General features: G+C 42.3%; 1 long non-coding RNA gene across 1 annotated transcript; it reads right to left on the minus strand.

Annotated features, from left to right (window-relative positions):
• Positions 1-12,576: 12,576 nt before the first annotated feature.
• Positions 12,577-12,940, minus strand: LOC114475208 (uncharacterized). The gene is made up of 3 exons (XR_003675440.1): positions 12,844-12,940; positions 12,718-12,781; positions 12,577-12,643 (listed from the first exon to the last, which is right to left on the minus strand). It is a non-coding gene; the product is annotated as an uncharacterized LOC114475208 (long non-coding RNA).
• Between the last annotated feature and the right edge of the window lie 4,196 nt (positions 12,941-17,136).

Here is a 17,136-nt window from a genome sequence, read left to right on the forward strand (position 1 = left end):
TTGTGAGTCAATTGTATCGCAAATGGCTGATAACTTTCAGGCAGCCCTTTTCCCCTAATGTTTCACCTGCGTTCCGAAGCACTGTAATGGCGGCCTCTGCTTTTATGATATAGTCTGTAACTGTCTCGCAGCTCGCCTGTTAACATGGTATACAGGTTTATAATACGGGGCTTTCCCTTCCCGGCATACTGATACCTGTATGTAGCCCTCCCTCTAACTCGAGTTCTCTACATCCATCTGAGTCTGTGTCTAGCAAGGGACATGAACAGAATGCTTGAAGCTGATTGGGCGAAGTGCTTGATACCATGATTTGTTTTAGCCAATCACACGGTAACAAATGATGTCGTCATCGGCATGCGCCGCAGAGACGCTGCTACAACAACAAGGCACCGCTGGTGAAAACTTTCTTTTGGGATAGTAATGCTGCAGTTATGTCATTTAGTAACTTTTGTCGGTTTTGCAACATGAGTATGCGAGTTAAGGGCACGTTAACCATCCTGCTGTGTCCACATCTTTCTATTTTGATTCGGAGCTATGCTAATAGCGGTAGCCCAGCTAGTTTCTCTCCCCGCAACTGTGCATGCACCAGTTTTGCTTCAGCCCTTCTGCCATCGTCACACCCGGATATCCTGCCCTAAACCACAACAGTACTTCATGATTGGTTTGAATCAGTTCAGTTCGGTTTCGAAAGGTAAAGGCAGGAACAGCACAAGATAGATTCTGGTGTTTATGAACACCAGGAGAATCCATCTTGCAGGCAAGGTTATAGTATTCCCTCAGTATCTTAAATGATTTTCTTGCATTGTTGGGTGCATCTCTCATAATTAACGAGAAGCTCTCGCCATCCAAAAGTTGCATCAATTCAGCATATGCATCGGCATTCTTACCAAATTCTGCTGTCTCAGCTTCACCATTATGGTTTTCTCAGGACCGTATCCTTTAATCCTAGTTGTTGAAAATGTCCAAGCACTTTAGTCTCTTACAGTTCATACTTGGTTTCATCTCCGTCAAACATCAGTCGAGGCAAGCTGCTCATCCCTTGTGGATCCATGATGCTATCTGTTAACCATTAGCACGCTGTCCGTCACAAATTTCTGTCAGCAATAAAACATTAAAAAAATAATTTTCCTTGAGTTGCTCCTGGGCCCATAACCTGTTGAGGTCCGAAGCCTCACCGGCATTGAACTCAAAAGGGGAAAAGAATCTGACGGAGGCAACAAGTGCTCTTTAACCAACAAGGAACATTTTATTATATAACATAACACACGTCTTCCGTCTCTTCCAGTGAAAGAGGAAGGAGAAAAATAAGTCAGAAGAAAAAAAAACACTGCGCCTCACAGTGGCAAACACAACATACTGCACAACACAAAAGCAAAGCAAACTGAGTACACACAATACATTAGTCTCCTAACAAATGTAATCTTGGCCACTGTCAGTTACATATGCAAATATTGGGGCTAATATTCCTTTGCTTTTGTCTCAATCCTTCCACCTGTGAGACATATTGTCATTCAGACGTGACGTGGAGTTGTGTGTTCGGTGATTTTCCATTGAGAAAGGTGTTTTTCTCTCCCGTTTCAGCAGCTCAGCCGCTTTAATAGATGCAAAGCCTGCGCACCTGTTTTAACTCACAGTGACATGGAATGAGGAGACAAAAGGAGACCTGGAGCATTGAGGTGTGGAGGGAGCATCAGTGACTGCAGCACAGTTCACACAGGGATTAAAGAGACTCCATGGAGCCACACCACAATTGTAAGAGTAATTATTAAAAAAAAAATGCTGGAACTCCACTTGGGATTCTGTCTATACTCTGATGACTCCTTTTTTCAGATTAATAAGACGAAGTAGGACCATTATATCTAATTGCCACCCACAGACAGGCTTATGCCCTATTTAAACCCACATTGTGCATGACAACAGCCCTCCTTCCTGTGCTGCCCCGTGACCAAGGAAGCAGCACTAATGCACTGGGCTGCACACATGCACGCATGCGAAGGGTATCTCAAAATTAGAAATGGGATCACTCCACTGGTATAACCAGTGACAGATCCATCGCTTTCATCCTTTTAAGGAGCGTGCTGTTGTAACAGCTTTTTGTGCTGAAGTCCTAATTTCCTCATAGTCCAAGAATGACAAAGTCTTTGTAGATTTTTAAAGATGGGGAGAGAGAATTTTTTTTATTCTTAATTTTCCAAACATCTGAGCTCACGTAGGGACAGAAATGGGTCACAAATGGATTATCTTTTTGTCTTTGTTTGTTTTTTGACACCACTTTCATTGCTCTAAATTTAGATGTCGAGATGAAGCGTTTCAATTTTGTGCTTTGCTATATATATATGATTTTTAAATTTTTTTTTTTTTTTAAAAGTGGCTGAATTGTTATGAAATGAAAAACACAGAACCCCTCTGACTTTTACTGTGAAAAGTAAACCCATTCAGTTTGTCAACTCAGGAAGAGTAAACTGTATTTGAAAGTTCAAATCTTTAAATTACATCTTAAAGGTATTTGGTTTGAAAAACTTACATCAGTTACACAAAAATATGATTTGTGTCCTAATAGATATACAATACAAGTAAAATGATAAGTACACTATTTTAGACCTTAAAATACAAATATGTCAAACTTTTCTATGACAATGTGCTGTAGACCTTTTTCAATGTATATGCAAGGCTCAAGTATTGTACCATCAATATTGAATGAAAAATATTAGATATTTTATTTTAAAATGTGTAACTGTATTAAAGAAATTTGCATTATAAGATCATAAGTATCTTTCCTCACAGTATTTTTTTCATGAATGTTTGAAAGAGAGCATTCTTATTTGGCTAATTATGCTTTTTTTTATGAATCACATGGATGCACTTTACATAATCACTCTGCTGAATAGTAAAACTTTTTTGTAATTCCTGTCAGAAATGTCTTTGGAGTCATTTATATCAACTTTTACCCTCAAAGACATGTCAAGATCACTTAAAGGGGACATATCATGGTTTTAAATCCTTCCTTTTTACATATAAATCATACAGTTATGGTCTATATAAAGCGGAACTGCAATGCTTGGGTCTGAATTCCTCATTATTATAGCTCCACAGACCCCTTTTCTACCTCTTTTCTGATGTGCTTCTGAGAGCAACTCTTTTTGGTGCTGTCTCTTTAAATGCAAATGAGACACTCCATACCCCGCCCCCTCTTCAGGTGACACTCGGTTCAACTCCACCCTGCTCGGCCATTTTTGTAGTTTGATAGAAGAGATACGGCTATGTAGCGGCGCATAAACTTTTTATTCAGAGGTTATTTACAAAATGTCAACAAAAGAAGACTTGTCCATCCAGCCTTACATGTTTGAGCCAGAGTCTGACCCAGCGGAGCGAGATGAAAATGAAGATGATGAACCTGCAGAACCCTAACAAGTGAGCTAACAAGCACCGAGCTAACGCTAGCGCCAAGCTAACGTCACGAAATGCATTTTAATACAGTCTTTTCGGAGACAAAAACGGCAAAATGAAATGACTAATGAAAACTTGAGACTTAAATTAAACCACGTAGGCCATATCATCAAGGATCTAAAACGAGCACACAGCGCTAACATATGAAGACGGTGCAACTGCTAATGCTAACAAAACAATGACAGGGACGTCTTATCATCACACTTTTAGCGTTATTTACAGCTTACCGAAGTGCTCTGTTCGTCGTCTCCAAAGATAGAAGGAATTGAACCCTCAATCAGACAAAGTCTTTCAGCAAATCCTTCTTTATACTGGCGGAGGTTGCAGAAGCAGTCATCCTTAAAGTGCTGCGTGCACACAAAAATGACCTTACCCACAGATGTGGGTACATTTCTGTGAAAAATAAAACTCAACCAGGCACTTTGAAAAGGTTCTGATGCTGGGAGACGGTGTAATGAAGTGTGTGGGTTACTACATCCAACAGCCAAACATTTTGACTTATCCTCTCGTAACTTCTGCATCCTGGAGCTTGGACTACAAAATAAAAGAGAGAAATAAAAATGACGGATTGCTTCAAGTGTTGGACCTGGAGTCGATGTCCTAATTTGGCAGTTCCACTGCAAATACTGTGATGTAATAGTTCAAAAAACGTAAGAGAAAATAGAAAAATCGAAACAGATTGAAAAATATGAGCAAAACAGAATATAAAGATATCTACAGAGCACCTGAAGAGACTAATTAGATTTTTTCTGTACTTCTAAACACTCTAAATATACAACAAAATGCATTTAAGGGCTAAAAAAGTGGATTTAGCATGATATGTCCCCTTTAACATGTGGGTATAGCCATTTTAGAGATTACAGCCAATCAGCATTCACAACCATGTTGTGGTCAGGAAAAGTGTTTGTATTTCCTCCTTCATAGAGAGTCTATGAGGAAATAGCATTTCAAGCAGAGTTTTAAGTGCTCAGTTATGCGTCATGCAGTTCCTTGGTCACAATGATGTTTTTTCTAAGAAAATCAGGAACCTTACGGTTACCAGGAAAGGAAAAATGGGACTTTGAAAATGTTGTTGGGTGCAGCGATTTGGATGCCACTGTCAGCCATCTTACTATAGAATTACACATGCCTTCAGCTGAACAAAGACACATTAAAGCAGGGAAGTCTGCATTACCATGGTAACCATTGGATGCCTTTATCCTCATCAAACCAGTTTGAGTTACATGAATGGAGCCCTTTGAATAACCTCTCATTCTTACAAGTAAAGCTTATAATAGTATTTCAGTTTAGTTGTCTTTGGAATTTGGGTTAAGGATTATGACTATTTCTAATACACAGGAGTCAGAATATTCATACTAAAAAAAGAAACAATGTGGAACTTTTACTATTTGGACCACATATGGTCAGCTTTTATTACAATGAGGGCAAAACTGTGATTGTATCTGATCATAGGGTCACGTGATCCACATTCATGTCAGCAGTTAGAACAATGACCGATCTGAGCAATTATACAGGAAAGAACAAAGGCTTTTTATGTTATTTGTGTTTTTGGAGTAATTTTGTGTATTTGTGTTTATTTTGTACCGTATTTTTCGGACTATAAGGCGCACCGGATTTTAAGGCGCACTATCAATGACTGGGTCTGACCGGGTCTATAGTCCGAAAAATACAGTATATTTTTTTGTGTGATATGAGTCATTTTATGTATTATGTAATTTTTGAGTGGTTCTGTGCATCATATTTACTTTGGTGGTTGCACAAAATTGGAGATTTGAATAATAAATTTAAATATTTTATTTAAATTGTATTTGCGTTTGAAATAAAAACACATTTTTCTTTTTTTAATTCTAATGACTTTTTCATTTAGCTTGTACCTGCGTTAGTTCTTAGTGTTCCATGGCTGCTGGCTTCCTCTGGTGTGATCTGTTGGCACGCTCCCATTTTATTCATTAATGAATATAACACTGGTGTTCTTGTAAATGAGCGCCAGCATGACGGTGCTTTGTCATCCTGCAGCCATAACTCCTTTTATGGCACTCTCAGACACACACTGTGGTAATTAGCTTTGCTGTCACCACACCAGCAAGAATGAAAGGCCATTCGCTGACCCCAGGGTCACCAGGAACCAAAGGTTACTGAAAGGCTAGTGGTAAAAGCTGCCGGCAAAAAATCCGCCTGTGCACCCACTATCACAGGATCTGTTAGGCATCATTATGTATTTCAGTTTAACGTCCTACAGTGACACAACAGATTATGTAAACAAAGAGTAAACAGTGGCCCGAGCCGAGCCCTGGCTGTAACATTACAGTGAGGCTGAAGGGTGAACGTCGCCCCAGACACACAAGCCAGTGGATGTAAAGAGCTTAGTGAGACTGACATTTAAGATAGAAACCACATCAAGTGTGGCACCGCTGTGCCCTGTGGTCGACTGCCACATAGAGACAATGTCAGCGTGATGCGACTTAGCCCCGAAATACTCCGGACCCCCACTCTCATGATGCTCTGAACGTCAACGCGCGCGCACACACACACACAGATCCCTTACCGTGTCAACTGCTTCTCACGTCAAAAGAAAGCTAACAAGATCTGCCACCTTCCAGATGTGGATGTGCGGATGCCGCCTCAGGGCAGATTTAGCTGCATGGTATTCACATGTCATACACAATAAATGCTCCTCTATTTTGGGCTTTATAAGCAACGATAGTGCATTTTCTTTTGTCACGGGAGGCATCATAACTAAATCCTCCCTTTTACAGTTAAAATAGTGTCAGTGTTTGTGAGAAGTTGAGCTAAATGTGATACATTTCCTGTCATGAGAGCAAAACAGGGCAAACATGAATTACACTTGTTTGAGTGTATGGCTGTAAGCTCTCAGTATCAGCAATGCACAAAATCCAATTACCTTATTCATACATGGCACAATGACCTTTGACTTAACATTCAAACGGTCACTTTCAGCGGAACTGGCAGAGCCGCAGGAGGCATGAGAAATGGCTTTTCCACGGTGGGGCTTATCTCAAACAGGTGCTGCTGTTGTATATTTTGCAGGAGACCTGTTTGGTGTCCTACATAAGTCATCAAAACTACAACTCCCAAGGAGAGTGTGATCAGATAGGGAGGTCCAGAATCAAGGACAGAGAAGCCATTTAAAGGTGATGTTTCAGTCAACGCAGCAGATGCTGACAATCCGTCTTTCCTCTCCTCTATTCCGCGCCCTGGTTTTTCATCATTCTCTATTGCTCCCTCAACATTTTGCTATTCTTCCTCTCCTCGTCATCCTCTCCCCTCCTGGCTCCGTGATGATGCTGACTTGGCAGTGTAGAGGAAGCGGCGGTATAAAAGGAAGCCCTAATGAAAGGTTGTACAGGGTCAGCGTGCCTGCATGCCAAAGCCAGACGCGGAGGATAAGAGGTCATTTATTGCGAGGAGACAAACTGTTTCACTCTTTGAACGAGGCAGTGTCAGGGGTTCAAAAAGTCACAGCAAAGGTCACCAGGTTAGAACCTCTGGGTCCTACTGCTGCACCCTCGCTGGGTCAGAGGTCAACATCGGAATGCAGGGTAAACGTGAGGTCATGAGTTAAGGTCAGAAAAGGGGTGTGCACACCCTCTGTTAGGCTGAACAAGTAAACGTGGGCAACACTCTGAGGTATTGGTGAGGTGGAGGTCAAACTTTACCTACACGGTTTAGCTGAAGGCAGAGATGTGATTTAATATTATAATTAAACAGGGGATGAGAAACAATGGATCATATTATATTCATTCTGTCATGAAACGAATTACTGTGCTTCATTTAACTTTTCAGGGATAACTGTTGTTGCATAGGAGGAAATTTATGTGAGTAATATAAGATCCCATGACAGCGATTCTACAGGAGCCAAAATGAGGGCTGGCACATTTCTTCATCTAACGATTGTGAATAATTCAAATAAACACGTGTATAATGGTTTAACACAGAGGCTATGCAGTTGGGCCCTTGGAAATCCCTAATTTGAACATCTCTAAAAATAGTTTTTTAATAATAAAGTCAGACTGGTGAGGAAAGTTGGCTTTGAGCTTTTAAATACATATGAATGGGATCAGCAGGGGGGGCGCTGCCATCTAGAGGAGCAATCTGAAACAGCCACTGGAAAAAATGGCAGGACTTCATGGCTAGAAATAAAAATGATCAATAGTGTAGATACACATTCATTGAAAGTTGCTTATTAATAACATTTTTTAATGCCCTGATAAATACATTTTATTGTTCTGAAGCAGTGGTTCCCAAACTTTTCACAGTCCTGTACCCCTTCAGACATTTAACCTAAAGCCATGTGCTCACTACTCCTGCACACTTCAAAAACATAATAATGTAATTTCATATACAATAAAGCCCTACAGTGAAATTTGTCCCTGAATTTCACCTGTTCTGTTGAGGAATAATATATAATAAAACAAAGAATAATAATTTGTAAGCACACAAAAATTATTATTTAATTAATTAGCCCACTGCCATTTTCAGTGAGAAACAATTTCCTTTTTTTAAGCACATTGATTATGAAAGACAATTGAAACACTCATAAGTAGCAGTAAAGCACGACAACAATAAACGATGTGCAATGTGAAAGTAGTCTGTTTAAACTAAATACCTGTTTTAGATATAAACACTCACTCCTTCCCTCTGTTCACAGCTACCATCATTATACCTAAGCTTCACACTTATGCACAATTATCACATCTCTCTCTCTCACTTTAAAATAATCAACTCTTTCACACCCTTCCCATATCTTACCTTTGAGTCTCTCCTCCCTGTTCCCTTCCCCCTCACTTAGGTGTAACACCGCCCTCTCTTTTTATATCCTCCCTTTAATAAAGTGTTTCTTACCCTTCTTTAGGGAAGACTGGTGATGGTAAAAAAAAAAAAAAGGCAGATATTGAAAAATGTCCATATATCTGCTGGCCGATACATCGATCGACCTCTACCTGAAACTGTAAAACACAACTCGCTACAACTTTAACGAGAAGGGTGAGGTTGAGAGGATGAACAGAACAGTTTGGCTGAATTTGAGAGAGTCTGAGTCTTAAATCGTTCTCGAAGCAACGTATTTTTCATGTTTGTCAATGCTGAAAATCCACTTTCACACAAGTACATGGTGGTGGCAAAAGGCATCAAAGTCTTGAGAGCACGATTGGGTAGCGCAAAGCAATATTGGTCGTCATATTTGAGTTTTTTGGATAATGTTGTTTCACTGTCACCACCAGTCTTATATAGGCCAGTATGTCATTTGTGGCAATGCATAGAGGCTCCTGACTGCTGGTCTATTTATATTCTATTTTCCACTGTTGTCACAACGTTTTTAATTTTATTCACATACCCCCTAAGAAAATTTGCATTTCCCTGGGGTTCCCGTACCTAGGGTGAGTATTGGCAACGATGTTGCAATACGATACGTATCGCGATACGTGGGTCACGATACAATATTATCACTATTCTACCCAGTTAATATCAAAATTAAACGTAGAGAAAAATCAAGTTTCTGTATATGTTCATCAGAAGATATTGATCATTCAGAGGACAAATTGAGTCAACATTATTTGCTTCAAAACATCCTATTTATTATTTATTATTAGTGTTTTTGCACATTTTCACTGAAAAGAAGAAAATGCAGTGTTACACACTGTGCAACAAGAAACAATGACGGCATTGTAACAACTGTAAATGAGAACCTTAAGGATAAAGCACCCTGAGTTACTGACAATGCGCAAAAATAAGAAAAAATAATGTATCCTATTGTATCAGTTTAAACATTGATCTGAACAGATTATATGAAAATAAAATGTCTGTGCATACATAAATATTGCAGGCATTACACACTGCCATCATGAAATCAAGTGCATCAAATAACCATTGCAACACATTGAAAGCATTGTAAACACCACTGAAATATTACACAAATACACAAAAATATTGATTAAATATTGCAAAAATATTTAAATAAATAAATGCATTTGAAAAATTTAAAATCGGTACCCAAAAAAATCACGATATATTGTGAAATTGATTCCCCCCCTCCCCACCTGTACCCCACTTTGGGAACCTATGTTCTGTAGGTTGTACTAATGAAAAAAAAAAGATTATTACACTAGCATTGATGATGATAATTATTTTGACATTCAAGACAATTTAAAGCAATTTATTTTGGCAGCATTAATAATAATAATAATAATAATAATAATTATTATTATTATTAAATTGGCTACATTGTAAATCCAGTGTGTATTTCAGTATTTGAATGCCAGGCCAGTGTGCTCTGTGTTAGAAGAACTTTGATTCAAGGCAAGAAAGAAAAATGTCTTTTTTATAGCGACTAGCGGCTCTTTTTAAGTCATATTGCTAAATGCATATGCACATTTACGAGTAATTATAATAAAAAATAATAATGAGGTGTTTGTTTATAGCCCTGTAATAACAAAAAAAAAAATTGGAGTTGAGAAAACCTGCTGTTTGTGTGTTTTTTTTATAACAATACGCTTTAATAATGCTCAGTCTCCCTTTAAACAGCCAAAAATGTGTTTCCCTTTATTAAATAAGTAAAGTGTGCTTTTAGGAGTGGAAGTGTGCCGCTAGCTTGCAGCAAGAGGAGCATTTTTGGTTGTTATTATCAGAGACATTTTTTCCGTCCTCATTTTCTGACCTAATTCTGCCGCCAAGCCCTGATCACAACAACAAGAAGGGTCTTCTTTATCTGTGGATGAGAGACAGAAAGACAGCAGGCCAGGGGAAGGTGGAGATAGCTGTGGAGGGGGGAGGGTAGTTGTGGAGGGGGTGGCATTTCAAGCCTGGTATCAGAAATAATAGTAATAATGTTCCTGTCAGAAGTCTGTGTGCAGAGAATGAGTCCAAGCTTTTGACTGAGGATGCTGCTGCTGTTTCTGCTTCTGCTTCTGCAGGAGAGCAACTAAAGGAAGGCAGCTGTTTGGAGAGTGATGGAATATCATTTGAAAACAGGAATCTGCTCTTAAACAACAGTGTTTCTCAAATGAGGGTACGTTAAGGCACTACAGGGGGGTACTTGAGAGAGAGAGAGTGTCAAAAATTACAAATTAAAGCATTAAAAATATGTGATTTTATAATGTTTATTTTTGGTACAAAATGAAAATCATACTAAGAACTACCACCAACTCACAAAACTACAACAAAAACACACAAAAAGAGAAAAATATACTAAATAATAAAGAGAACAGATAAACAACAACAAAATACACAAAATGTCACCAAAAACGCACACACTAAGAGAGACAAAATACTTACTATTACCAGCAGCACACAAAATGACAACAAAGACACACTAAATGAAAAAAAATACACAAGATCACTACAAAATACACAAAAATAATAGAGAAACATACAAAACGACACAAGAAACAACCAAACGACAACAAAAACACACAAAAAGAGAAAAATATACTAAATAATAAAGAGAACAGATAAACAACAACAAAATACACAAAATGTCACCAAAAACGCACACACTAAGAGAGACAAAATACTTACTATTACCAGCAGCACACAAAATGACAACAAAGACACACTAAATGAAAAGAAATACACAAGATCACTACAAAATACACAAAAATAATAGAGAAACATACAAAACGACACAAGAAACAACCAAACGACAACAAAAACACACACTGAGAGAGAATTATTTAAATAATACACACAACACACACACAGTGGGACCACAGAAATGTAACCTATCCATGAGGAGCTGTGGGCTGCCACGATGTAGTATCTGGGGAGCATTAGGGTTAAGGGACTTGCTCAACATTCCACAGTGATGGCCCAGGTCATCCTCCGATTACAAGTCCACTTGTAATCGGCCACTGGTGGCCCATGAAATAAACAGACTAAAATTTAAAAACAAAATTAAAAAAAAATTGACCGGACAAAATGACAGAAAAATACACTTAACAGCAAAACTATACGATATTACTCTAAACAGACTGACTGTGAATATACTAAAGATAACTGAAAAACATACAAAACGATACTAAAACACACACAAAATTAGAAAAAGATTTACAAAATGACTCCAAAATCACACAAAATGACAACAAAAATACAAGCAAAATGATACCCAAACTCTTGTTGTTAGTTTCCCTTTATTAATGCTAAGATTGGTCATTATCCTAAATGCAGGGTTTACCACCGGCCACTAGTGGCCACTGTAGGCCTCTGCTTCGTTGGTGTCTGAGTTAGTCAGGAGGCATCCATGTTTTCTGTTGCTTCCCTCCTGCTAAGACGTGTTTGTGAGCTGTTCCACTTATTTCATGTGAGTTTGCTCATTTATATTTGTTATCTATGTTCTTGTACATGCTTTATGTAGCAATGCTGGAGGACAACGCCACCTGGGGGCCTGCACCCCCGGGATATAACCCTTGACAAAATAGGCACAAGGTTCAGAATAAAACCCACAGGCAGAGAACGTGGTTCCACTCAATTAAAACTACTTTATTAACAATAATGAATAAAAACAAACTAAACACAGGAAACCAGATGGTACGAGGACCTGCAAAGAAAAAGAAAGAGACAGGGCTGGGGCTTACCACGACAGCGGTAACAAAAGGGGAGGATCCAAACTCAACAACACCCGTGAGACAGCAACCAGACAAAGTGAAACACACGGAACCACCACCACGGAACCGCTGTCGCCTACAGGCTCCCAGCACCTGGCAAACAAGAAGAAAACGCCATCAAAAAAACACAAATGAGCACAATCCAAAATAAACCATAAAACAGCACAAATGGAAAATACAAATAAACAAATATGTCAAAAACTCAACACATTGGGTTATGAAAACACAAATTATAATGAAAGTAAATAATAAAATGTTGAATCTGTGGCTTTAAGCAGCGGAGGCCAGCTACTGTCCCAGGCACAGAAGGACAGAGTCACAGCAGCCACAGACACCAATTGGAGGATGCCACAGTGATGTGAATGGAATAACGAGGAGAACCAAAACAGCAGCGTGGACTCAGAAACCGACAGCTGATGACCACATACTGTAAAATAAACATATCAATAAATCAAGAACTAATCTTAAAAGAACAAATACAAGTTTGGGCTGAAATTGAACTTACAACCCGGCTGTCAGGTTGAGTAATCGCGCTGCAGGAGGAGGTAAACATACGGCTCAGACTCCACAAAGGAGGGCTGAAAAAGAGTTTTAAATTAACTTCTCCAGACCATCCTCCGTTCCCCATAAGGCAGACAATCCAGCGCCCTACCTGCAGGATTAGCACTGCGCACACACACGAGATCCGGGAAGCAGCTCCGCTCCCAGCCACACCACTACAACGGAGGAAAACCCGGGTAAACACAGCGCCCCAAGGATCAAAACAGTTCATGCATACCTTGCTATGCACGCAGCTCCGCACCGGCACAGCGTCAGATTCCCCGCACACACACACGTCAACTCCGTGAAGGAGGAAGAGGGAAACAGAAGAAGAGGCCAGCTGGGTGCGTTTATATGCAGTGCACTAATTACTGAATGGCCGCACTGCCCCCCTGTGGTAGGGAGAGTAACTCCCTCTTGCCACATTTAGCTTTATATAAGTGTTATAAGCTCCTGCTTAGCTGCACTTTTGTATTTGCAGGTCTCATTCATCTCTGTCATTAAAGAAAACCATTTGACATAGAGGAGTGTGTTTCTTCATGAATGAGACATGGTTGTCGTCGAGTGCTCTGTCCCTGGCTGCGCTTTTGAGACGGGAGATGTGTCTGAGGCCCTCTCCATCGCCCTGCTGATGAATCATGGTCTCGTGCATCAGATCCCACCTGTCATGGCCGTGCCAGCCCGGGCCCCACTACCTCAGGGACCAACATTTGATCATCCTAAGGTTGACATCGGCATATCGGTGGAGGAATGGAACGTATTCACTCGTCGCTGGGATGTTTTTCGGGCTGGTTCAGGCATAGGCGACGCCCAGGCCCCTTTCCAGCTATTCCAGTGCGCTGGGCCTGATCTCAGGGACAGCCTGTTGAAAGCTGACCCCAATGCTGCTTCCAGACCTCTGCCTGAACTCATTGCCGCCATGCGGTCACTAGCGGTCATCTCTGTGGCTACATGTGTCCTGCGTACTGAGTTGCTCCAGTTACACCAGGAACATGATGAGACATTCCATGCTTTCACTGCCAGAGTACGGGGTAAAGCAGAGACATGTGCCTATAACGCAGTATGTGTGTGTGGTAGGGACGTGGACTACACCGACCACATTATCCGTGACGTTCTTATCAACGGGATTTATGACTCCGATATACGGCGTGAAACACTGGGCATACCTGATGTGATAAACAAACCCGTGAATGATGTGATTGCGCTTGTTGAGAACAAAGAAATGGCTCGCAATGCTCTCCCGGTGTCGACCCTATCGGCCATGTCGTCATTCCAGCGCTCTCTAAGAGCCCCGCAATTGAGCGCTACCCCAGCCCCAGCAGACAAGGCGAGGCAGGCCTCATGCCCAGACTGTAAGAGCCCCTTTAAGGTCTTCACAAAGGAGCCTCGTGGATGGAATACTAAACCTCACGGGGTGTGCATTGACTGCTATAGGGCACGCTGTCGTAAAAGGCGGGAGCAGCCGTCATCTGCTGGTCTACACGCCGCTGTGGAATCAGAGCCCATATCCCATATTTCTTCAATCCAGTCTGGTGCCCGTCCTGTCCGGCGTTACATGAACCGCCACCAACGTCGTCTCCCGATGACTCACGGTGGTGTCAATGATCCTACGACCATCAGGCTCGAGCACCATATTTTCTCTAAAGGCGAGTGGAAACGTACAAGGCTAAGAGACCACCCCCGAGTGCCCATCACTATCTTGATTGACTGTATGGTGGGCGTAAGAGGCAGCACCAGTGGCCGGGGCTCGGACATTCAGGCGACAGTATCCGCCATCGCTGACACCGGTGCGTAGTCAGACCTTTGGTCACTGGAGGAGTTCCTGGCCTGTGGTTTCTCACGTGACAATCTGCGCCCCATTAGCCTGAGCTTGTCGGCCGCGAACCGTTCCCCTATAGCCATTGAAGGGGCATTTTTTGCCAGGCTCTCGACGGTCCCCAGCAGCGGTGTAGTGACATCCTGCCGCTCCATGGTGTACGTGAGCAGCTCTGTTCGCGCCATGTACCTCTCCTACGAGTCACTGCTCAACCTTGGCCTCCTGCCCGTGAACTTTCCGTTCACAGACGGACAGAGCCCTGTCGCTCTTGGGATGCCTCCTGAGCCCTTGTCCATCAATGCCACACGGTCCAGCCGCAAGGAACCGGAGAGTTCTCATCCTGCTCAGTGCTCGTGCCCCCAGCGTACAGCCCCACCAGCACTGCCCACGTGACTGCCGTTCCCTTGCACGCCGGAATATAATGGCAGGATGAAGGGTTGGCTGCTCGAGAGATACGCCTCATCTACATTTAACACCTGCCCCCATCGAGCATTGCTATGTATGGAGGGGCCACCTGTAGAGATACATGTGGACCCAACAGCCCCACCCAAAGCATGTCACACCGCAGCCACCGTGCCCCTACACTGGCAGCAGAGGCCCTCGTGTCATTGAACGTGTGCCTTATGGTGAACCTGTGACGTGGTGCCATCGTATGGTAGTCACCCGGAAGCATGATGGTTCCCCCCGCAGGACAGTGGACATCTCCCCTCTCAACAAGTTCTGCCAGCGTGAGACTTTCGCCACTGAGTCCTCTTTCCAACTCACTCGCCGTATCCCCAGAGACATTTGGCAGACTGTCACTGATGCCTGGAACGGTTACCATAGTGTACCCCTGCGTGAGTCCGATCGTCACCTGACCACCTTTATCACGCCCTTCGGACGCCTAGCGCTATACTAGGGCACCTCAAGGTTTCCTTTCATCGGGGGATGGCTACAACCGCCGTTTTGATGCCATTCTTTCTGACTATGAGCGTAAAGAACACTGTGTTGATGACACTATTCACTATGACGCTGACCTGGAACAGCACTAGTGGAAAACTATTGACTTTCTGACGTGTGTCGGCAGATCGGGCATTGTGTTGAACCCGGACAAACTCCAGTTTGTGGAGAGGACTGTCTATTTCGCTGGTTTCAGAGTCTCGGATGCCACTATCGAGCCACTTCCCAAGTACTTGGACGCTATACGTGATTTCCCCACCCCTGACTCCACGACGGACATTAGGTGCTGGTTTGGGCTTGTGAACCAGGTGGCTAACTATGCCCAGTTGCGCGACACAATGGCACCCTTTAAGTCGTTTCTCAGCCCTCGTTGTACGTTCTCGTGGTCCCCCGAGCTGGAGGAGGCTTTCCAGGTTTCCAAAAGGGCCATTGTTGAGGCCATCCGAGAGGGCGTTGAGATTTTCGACATGCAGAAACGCACCTGCCTTCGCCTTGACTGGTCCAGGCGTGGCATTGGTTACTTCCTGCTTCAACAACACTGCAGTTGCCCATCCGGCATCCCGGACTGTTGCCTTGGGGGATGGAGGATTACCCTTGCCGGCTCACGTTTCCTGTCTTCGGCGGAGCAACGCTACGCAGCCATTGAAGGGGAGGCCCTAGCCGTCACCTGGGGCCTTGAGCAGACTCGATACTTCACGCAGGAATGTGACAGCCTCGTCGTTGTCACTGATCACAGGCCTCTGGTGAAGATCTTTGGCGACCGGACGCTGGATGAGATAACGAACTCTCGTCTGTTCAGACTTAAGCAGCGTACTCTCCCATGGCGCTTTTCAAAATTTCTACCCCCTCAGTGCCAGCCATTTTAGAGCATTTTGACTAATATTTAAAAACCCACAGAATAATTTCGGAAAAGTATTTTTGTTTTTAGCTTGCTACGTTCTTCTGTCATCAGCAGTTGAATAGAGGCAAGTTTCACACAAATCGCCAGTTTGTGACAAAAATCTGAGAAAAATGACTTTTTCTGAAAAAATCTGTTAGTGACTTTGAAGCAATTTTTTTTTTTTTGCTTGAGGGACACCTCAACATTGGTTTCCTTCTATAAAACTACAAAAACAACACTGAGAATGGGCTTTTGATGGCAAAATTAATATTATTTTGCTTTGTGGATCAGAGTTGAATGGATTTCTTACTGTATTTTGGCCGTCCTCTAAGTCTCTCCCCCGTCATTCTCCACTCACACAACTTCCTCCTCATCCCAGACATGCCGAGCCTCACCGCTTGCCCCGTTTTTTGATTGTTTTCTCTCACCATCGCCACACACTCAATAGTCCACTTTGTTCCACAAATGCTCTGGTCAGGTGTGCGCTGCTGTGAGCTGGTTGGAACTTCAGCATCAACTCTCTTAGAGCCATTTTCTGTCTCGTAAACTCCTTTCCTCTCCCTCTGCGCTCTGCTCATCATGGGTGATCTCTCATCCAAATGTGCGCTGCTACCACCTACATGTCACCTATTATTTTACTATATGGCTCACAGTTGAATGTTGCTATTGTTAGGCTAAAACTTGGCTAATGCTATGCTAATGTTAATGCTATCTGATGTTAATGTTAATGCTAGCTAATGTGAATGGTATTGCTAAGCTAATGCAGTGCGACGTGGGCAGCACATTTTCTTCTGGAAATGCAAATATTGTAGTTGCTTTTTTTTGCTCTCCAAACAGTGCGGAACCTTTCTCATTTCATGTGTTCCGGGAAAATACTCATAATACTGATGCACATA

Source organism: Gouania willdenowi, chromosome 14 (assembly GCF_900634775.1).
Source record: "Gouania willdenowi chromosome 14, fGouWil2.1, whole genome shotgun sequence".
Taxonomy (NCBI): Eukaryota; Metazoa; Chordata; class Actinopteri; order Blenniiformes; family Gobiesocidae; genus Gouania; species Gouania willdenowi.